At 43.0% G+C, this 8,083-nt stretch overlaps 1 protein-coding gene across 6 annotated transcripts in view; it reads left to right on the top strand.

Moving 5' to 3' along the window:
• The window catches only part of LOC122187967 (BTG3 associated nuclear protein), a 127,126-nt gene that overhangs the window by 45,548 nt on the left and 73,495 nt on the right, over positions 1 to 8,083 (top strand). The window lies entirely within an intron of this gene.

Here is an 8,083-nt window from a genome sequence, read left to right as displayed (position 1 = left end):
ATATAATATAATAATAAATATATATAATTATATATATAATAAATAATAAAATATATTATTATATAATAAATATATTATATAATAATATATTATTTATATTACATATATATAAATATATTTATATATATAATATAAATAATATATTATTATTATATAATATATGTATTATATTATATAATATAACATATATTATATAATATAAATATATATTTATATTTATATTTATGTTTATGTTTATATTTATATTTATATTTATATAAATAATTTGGTGGAGTTACCTTTGATAATTCAATATCCAGCATCTTTTTTCAGATAAGTTCCACTGACAAACTTTCAGCAGCCTTTAGAGGAGAAGTAATATTACTATCAAAGACTGTCGAATGAGAAAACTGTACTTTTGCAGTGTGGTTTTAAAAGAGACGAGCAGTGAGAGCTGTAACGTATCTGATCCCTGAGATGGTGAGAGCAAGAGCAGGTGGGTCAGCACAGCCATAACACACACCGCCCTGGATGGCTCACGGCCGCGTTTGCTGGGATCTGAGAGTCCTCAACATCTCATAAACAGCATTCCAGAAAGTTGTGGGGTTTTTCCTCCCTCCCTTTGAACTTTCTCTCCTTCGTTTCCTAAGGGTTAAAAAGCGCTATGGGGAGATGCCTCAAGCAGACTGCAAGTAAAATGTAAATAAATTCCCGCAGCGTTCAGGTTTCTGTCATGCCAGCCCTTTCCAAAGCCACAAACTCCTTCGGAAGGGGAGAAATTCTCGTTGTTGATTCCTAAGCGAGTTTTTCTTGGCGGCACGTGGGGCAGTGACTGCCATCCAGATGGGATCCTGAGGCACCGCGGCGAGGGGTTATGTAACGGGGTGGCTCAGGAGGGGGGGGCTGAAAGCAAAGCCCTCTGCTTTTCTTTTTTCCATCGGTTTTACTGCGGGTTCTGTCGGGTTGAATTGTGCTGCCGTGTAAAAAAACAAACGGCTGTTTAATCAATTTCTCTTTCAAGCTGCGGAGATCAGAAATGACCTGATGTGTGATTGTTGGCCGCGGCTCCTTCACATCAGAGCCGTTCATTTCGATCACGCGTTATTGCTTCAAATTGGGTGATTCCATTTGTTTTCAGTATCGGGCTTTGATTTCAACCTGTAAATCGATCCCTTGGCAATAAACGCGTCGTATACCCAGGTACGTTCTGCTCCAAAGCAGAATGAAAGTTGATGTGCCGTGCGGGAGCAGCTCTCCCAAAGGGGGACTAAAAGGAATAGGAGGATCTTTGCTTGCTCAGTCTGATCAGAAATGAACCCTGACATTTGGAATGTGCCAAAATGGAAGGTGAACGTGTTGGAAGCTTCAAAAGCACGTGTGCATTTTTATTGTGCAGGAAGGTGAGCGCGTGAGGCTTTTGATTTGGAAGGGGAATTGGTAGGGACGGGGTTGGTGTCCTTGAGGTCCTAATCTTCGTGAAGATGTTTCAGATGAAAACGTTTGTACAGTCTGTATGGAACGCTGCCATTGCGATTTTCAGCTACAGATATATGAAATGTGCAATTTCACTTTCGTCCTGCGACCCAAATGTTGCATGAATATATACATTCTGGGAGGAAATGAACATAGATCACAGATCTTCTGTTGTGGGGTATTTTATTTTATTTTATTTTATTTTATTTTATTTTTAAATTCCCCAAAGTATTTTGTTTCATTTGCTGCGCCTTCACATTGGTGAGATGATGTTTTTCAGCCCTGGGAATCTGTTTTCTTTCAAAGCTGGGGGAAAATAGACGTGGTTGTATTTTGTGTTGTCACTGTGGGGTAGCTTTCATGTAACTGGGGAAGAGTAGCAGGGAGACAGCAGAGTATATTCAGAGTGTAAACCCTCTGATTTGGTCTGGAATTATTTTCTTGTTGGGTTAGTTCATTTGGAGTTAAACTTAATTAAGGAGTTAGACACTTAATATTCTTGATAATTACAATCTGGTTATTAAACAGGAGGGGATATGTCTGTTTGTGACGGTGAATGGTGATAGAACAAGGGGGAATGGTTTTAAATGAGACAGGGGAGGTTTAGGTTGGATATGATAGGAGGAAGTTTTTCACTCAGAGGGTGGTGAGGCACTGGCACAGGTTGCCCAAGGAGGCTGTGGATGCCCCAGCCCTGCAGGCATTCAAGGCCAGGCTGGATGTGGCTGCGGGCAGCCTGGGCTGCTGGTTGGTGACCTGCACACAGCAGGGGGTTGGAACTGGATCAGCATTGTGCTCCTTTGCAACCCGGACCATTCTATGATTAGATGGTTACATATTACCAGCTGTTAATATTGTTCACCATCAGAGCACTGTGATCAAACACACGGCATGAAAATCCCTTCAAGTGTGCAAGGAGGAACAACTCCCTTGCACTCAGAGATTGTGCCCCTCCCACGTGGCAGCAGATCCTGGTTGTGCACCCCACAAACCCTGAGCAGCAGTGATGGAAATGCAGCAGTGGTGCACGAGGGATGTGTGCTGCCCTCCTCACCAGGCTGGTGCATTCGCTGCTCCACTAGATGTCATCATTTGCGTGCTGATGGCTGTCTTGAGTAAATCAAACAGGTTCTGCTGTTGGTACAGCAATTAGAAGCAGGCAAGGAGGGTTAGCAGGCAGGTGGTAAGGTGTGTGTGTGTGTGTTTGTATGACTGCAGGAGGTCTTGCATTGGTGAACAGCCTGCATTGGATGCACACCTGGAAGGAGTGTATTTTTGGTGTCCCCAATGTTAGTCCTCATTCCCTACACTTTGAGGTTACAGATGCTAAAATATGTGTGCATATATAGATATATATCTGTATATACTGTTCTTAAAACTTGCAATGAAAACTTGCAGACCAAGGTTGATCCTTCAGATCTGGGTGTTTTTTAATTTCATGTTCCCACTGGCTCTGTGTTACACTGGAAAAAGCCAACAAGTATTTAGAATAAATATTAATGAGATATTCTGACCAATTAACTCTTATTAAACTACAGTGATGTGTTAGCTATTTGGGTAGGTGGGAGCCAGCAGCTGGCATTCAAGTTATATTAATTATTCTTTTGAAGAACACGATAGTAGTTGTTGGTGTAAAACATCAGCATTAGCATCCCTCCGTGCTTCCTATTGTCATGTATGCTTTAGGTCTCAGAATGCTTTATAGTTCCGACAGCTTTGCATTCCTTAAAATAAAAGGCAATAAGAACTGAGTGAGGAATCTCACGCCTTTTGGGCTGAGCTAACCAAACCAAAAAGAAACGAAACCCCCCAAAACAGGAAAAAATAACAAATAAAATGCAAACCTGTCCTTACCCACAGCAAAACGATGCCATCTGGCAAGCACTTGCAGAAGGGCTCATACAGGATCTGTGCCTAGGGGTGCTCAGGACAAATGCAGATGCTCCCTGTGGCCGTGGTTCTGCTGGGATCCAACCAGCAGTGATCTGCAGCTGCACCTCGGTGCTCTCACTTCAGTCAGGGTTTAAACACGAGCCTCTACAGGCAGATGCTTTTTATGCTGTTAAATGTTGTTTCCTGATTATTTTTTTTCCTCCTTAAATGTGGCAGACTGACGTTACAGGTGGAAACTTTCTTCCCTGTTCCTCCATGTTCGAGCCACATACAATTGTAGTCTGTACGTTGTCTTAACGCTGTAATTAGCATTTCATAATTACTTGCTGACTAGTTGAACAATTCCTCTGCCTTTCCCTAACGTTGGCATATTACAGCACACCCCTTTGATCCCAAAAAAGGATTCCTACCAGCCAGAGACTTCATTTGAACTCGGCTTTGTTTTAGCAGCTGAGATAACATCGTTTTGAAGCGGTAGTTTCCTTGACATAGCTAAAAACATGTTGCTTCCATTTGCGTTTGAGAGATTCTCATCCTAAAGCACAACCCATCTCGTTCCCCAGCTCTGGTAGAGTTCGGGGCCATTGGGACGCATGTAATTAATTATTAGAGCTGCATTACTGTGCTGTGGGGAGCAGAGAGGGGCACTGTGTGGCTGAGGTCAGCTCAGCCTGCACAGCTCGCTGTCTGCCAGCCCGCTTCTGTCCCAGCTGCCTTGTAAAGCAATAGGAATACATATTTAGTTCCTCAATGGGCTCACATGTGTATTTATGTAACCCCGGAGCACAGTGGCATCTGGAAGCTAGCGCAGTTCTGCTGAGCAATGCACACCTGGAAGGAGTGTATTTTTGGTGTCCCCGACGTTAGTCCTCATTCCCTGCACTGTATAATCACACGTTTCTATTTCAAAGCAATGACTCACTCTGGTTTTTCACATCTGGAATGTTTACCTCAAACATTCCTCTCTTTACATTGATGTCCTTAATGATATTTAGGAATTCCCTTGTTCTCTTGTCACGTCAGACTTAATTTCCCGGCTGTGGGTGAATGCTGTATGGCTATTTGCTGTAATACAGCTCTGAAATCAGCAGCTTTGCACTTTGTCGGAAGGTCATCGAAGATGATATCCTCAATGAGATCTGTAGGTAGGGTTCCTGTTGTCCACGCAGAAAGGAATTTGATTAATGTGTAATTTCAGCTCTTATGTATTATTATAACTTAACTGAAGAGTGCAGTAGAATAATCTATTTGTCATGGGACCTTATTTGCACAAATCCTCTTAAACCGTGTCTTCTGCACTGAGGGAAGCAGGACGTTTGTTCTCTTTGAGAGCTGACAGTGGAACTTGCTTTTAAGAGTTGAGATTTCAACAACACTTCAGTCTGATTTTAATATTTGAGTTTTAAGGTTCTTGCGTGACTGTGTGCAGGCAAAATCAGCAGCCCTTGTTTTCTTAAGAAAGATTCTGTGGATCGATTCAATCACTTGAATCTGAAATTAGACCGAATTTGAACCCTCGTTAAAAGGGCAGGCTTGAAAAATCGTATTGAAATTGAAAGTGGAAAGAACAGTTCACCAGGTCTGCCTGCTTGGATCGCACGTGGATGGGAGCAGCTCTGTGTGCTCCGGGGTAACGCTTTCCCTGCAGCCTTTCAAAGTGCAACAATAGAAGAGGACAAATCTGTGCCATCCCAGGATAAAGGGCAGCAAAAGGAGTCCTGCCAGCTCCGTGGATGCAATTGATTTGCCTTTTAATTCTGCAAGCAAATCTGGTGTTTGTGGAGAACGGGAAGCAGCGCAACGTTCAGGATCTAAATGTGAGCTGTTGACATGAAGTTTGTTTTTTCAGAGGCAGATTTTGTCAGTGGAATATTTCGTGTCTGGTTTTGATATTACAAACGTCTTTTCTTCCTCCTCAATTTGTTCTTAATTAAATTTTGTTACAATTTAGTGTTTTCTGCGGGTTGCTTTGTCTGCTGCCTGACTTCTGACCTTTAAGAAAGAGAGGATTACTTTCTCAGGAGCATTGTTTTCATTCTTTTTTTCCTTCGTTATTTCTGCTTTTCCCCCCTGTGAAAGATTCTCAACCCCCCGAACATTTTGTACATTCACTGCCCAAAAGTGTGGGAATGTGTGGTCATTTCAGACATCGCTGCTGACAACTTTTCTGTTCGTACCACATATTTACCATCTTTCCCATTGTTTTTTTTTTTCCTTAGATGAGCAACAAAAAGATTTATTCTATGGTGCACAAAAAGCGTCCTGGGACTTTGTGTTGTGGTGTCTTTTAGTTCTGTATGAACCTCTGTAAATGTGTCCTCATAAGTGGAGCAGTAGCTGTAGTGATGCACCTGCTGCTTTACATGCTGACTTGCTGAATTTTGCCAGGGTGTGCATGCTGTCCTCCTTTTGCTGGATGAAGTTTTATAAAGCTTGATTTGGGAGGTGAGGTTCTCCAAGAAAGCAAGCTCTGCACTCTTAGCATTTCAAAACAAGCACATCCTTTTGTTCTGAATGTTACCAGCAGCCATCTCTTGTCCTGGAGAAAAGACCTCCAAAGCCCCTCTCAGGCGATCCGAGTCCTTTCCTTCGCTGCTCTGAGTGCATCTCTCTTCCAAAATGCCGTTGTCTTTTTGCCAAAGTGCTGACTTACACTGCTGGATGTGGCTAAATGTTTCGATCAGGGCTGTGATGTGGCTCAGGGAAGCCGTGCTGCTCGCAAATTACGGCACTTCGTGCTGCTTTTGACTAGCAAGCATTCTGAGGGGTCACATCTCCTCTCACCGAAGCACTGCTGTCCTTCCCAATAAGGGCTTCCCCAAGTTAAAGGTCTCATGTGCAGCCTCTCACTTTATTCCTGCCTTTCATACTTCTTTTCTGGCATTTGACATACGCAGTGCGAGCCGCTGGGCTGAGAGCTCTCCTGCATGTGATCCCTTATGGAAGAGAGCAGCGAGGCAGCACGCTTACTTTCTCTGGTATTGCTTGCACATGTTCTCGAGTCGTATCTCTCTGCTAGGGGTAAATCATATTTATATGTCCATGTGCACTTCAGAAACACCCCGCTGTCACTTGCATTTAGTCCTTGTTCAGCCATCAGCAGGCAGCTCTGGGGCAGTTGCTAAAGACCTGTGATTAGGGTAACGCTTAGAGCTGGAGTACCAAGGAGATGGATTTGTACATCTGTAATTCATGCAACCTTGATGTCAGCTATCTGGGTGCTTAAGGGCTGATTTGCTATGCCCAATTTGCAGGTGCAGTCACTGTGGCTGAGCACACAGTTGTGTGCATGCAATGGTTGTGTCACCTGCACCAGTTTTATGCCTTTGGCTGGCTAGGTTGGAATTCTGTGGATAAGGGAAGAGAAATACACCCGGCTGTGACAGTCTCTCCAGTCCCAAATCTGCTTTTCTCACTATACCCTCAGCTTGTCTTCTGTCTTCCCTGCTTTCCTCTGTTGTCGTGTTCTCTCCATGAAGGCAGTGGTCCCTCTATCCAATTTTTTGTGACCATTTCTTGTCACTTTAATTAACTTTTGCAGTCAGTAAGCCAAATGTTTCTTGTCTTCTGTCCACAGAGCAGCTTCTGGAATGCTTTATGTCTCACCTCTGCCCATCGTCTTTCTTAAGCTCTCCTAATGCAAACAGCTCATTGAGGCTCTTGTCATAAATGATTTTGCTTTTGATTTCTGTTGAAACAAAGAGACGTCCTGGAATGTGCCATACTGACACCATAAGAGTTAAAATCTCTGGCTGGACTGCTGTACTGTGAGTTTTCTCAGACCTGCAGTCAATGCAGTCATTTCTCTAACAGCAGCACACGAGATGATAGTCATTAAAATGTCTTGATGAACAAAATACAGACATTTGTTCAAAATAATCACAGCACACGGCCGTGTTATGCAGGACAACACAACTGCTCTGTGTGCACTGACAGCTGAGGTCATACCAAGAGTTAAAACACAACTATTTTTATTGGACATTGCTGCAAAGATTTATAAACCCATTTCTCCGTGTAGCGCGTATTGGTAATAGATTGCACTCCAAAGTGTGGTCTCACTATTTACAGTACAGTATGTGCTTTCCTTTTGCTGACACCCATGGAAAGGAAACTGTTGCACAGCAGCAGATGATAATTTCAATCGGTTTTCCTCCTTCCCTACTCCCACCCTTGTTTTGGAGACACAGAGAGGGGCTGTAAAGCAATTTTGAATAACATGGCCCTGTCACTCGCTGGTCATCAATCCTCAGCTTTGTAGAGTGCTTTGGAACCAAATTCTTGATGCCAGTGCTTTCCTCCTGTGTGTTCGAGTGGCTTTTTGAACAAATCTGTACTAAAGTAATCAGAAAACAAATGGAAAGTGATGATGTCTGAAGGGATACAACATTCCCCTTGAGCACGTTAGATCAGCACCTGTGAATTTCAGATTCTGAGGGCTCTGTTATAATGCAAAGGAGAGCACAGAGCTCTTAGTCTGTGCAAGCCTGGCATTTTGCTGCTGTCACCTTCATTTCTCTTGCAGGAAAAGACATGCATTGTTCAAAGGGCTGTACAGCAGCTTGAGTGTAATCACTTACGTACCTCAGGATCCTCCTGGGCTGTAAATTTGTAAACACAGTAGGTTGAAAAGATGGTTTTATTGTGCTGGGCATGGCAAGCAATTAATACAAAAAGAGTACAAGAATTTTAAGAGCTCCTTCAAGCACAGCCACGTTGACCGAAACCAAATACTGCAGCT

The sequence above is a fragment of the Lagopus leucura genome, unplaced genomic scaffold (assembly GCF_019238085.1).
Source record: "Lagopus leucura isolate 7727_CA_CO unplaced genomic scaffold, USGS_WTPT01 Super-Scaffold_100053, whole genome shotgun sequence".
Taxonomy (NCBI): domain Eukaryota; kingdom Metazoa; phylum Chordata; class Aves; order Galliformes; family Phasianidae; genus Lagopus; species Lagopus leucura.
Note: the sequence above shows the minus strand (reverse complement) of the source record. Positions and strands in the feature narration are given on the sequence as shown.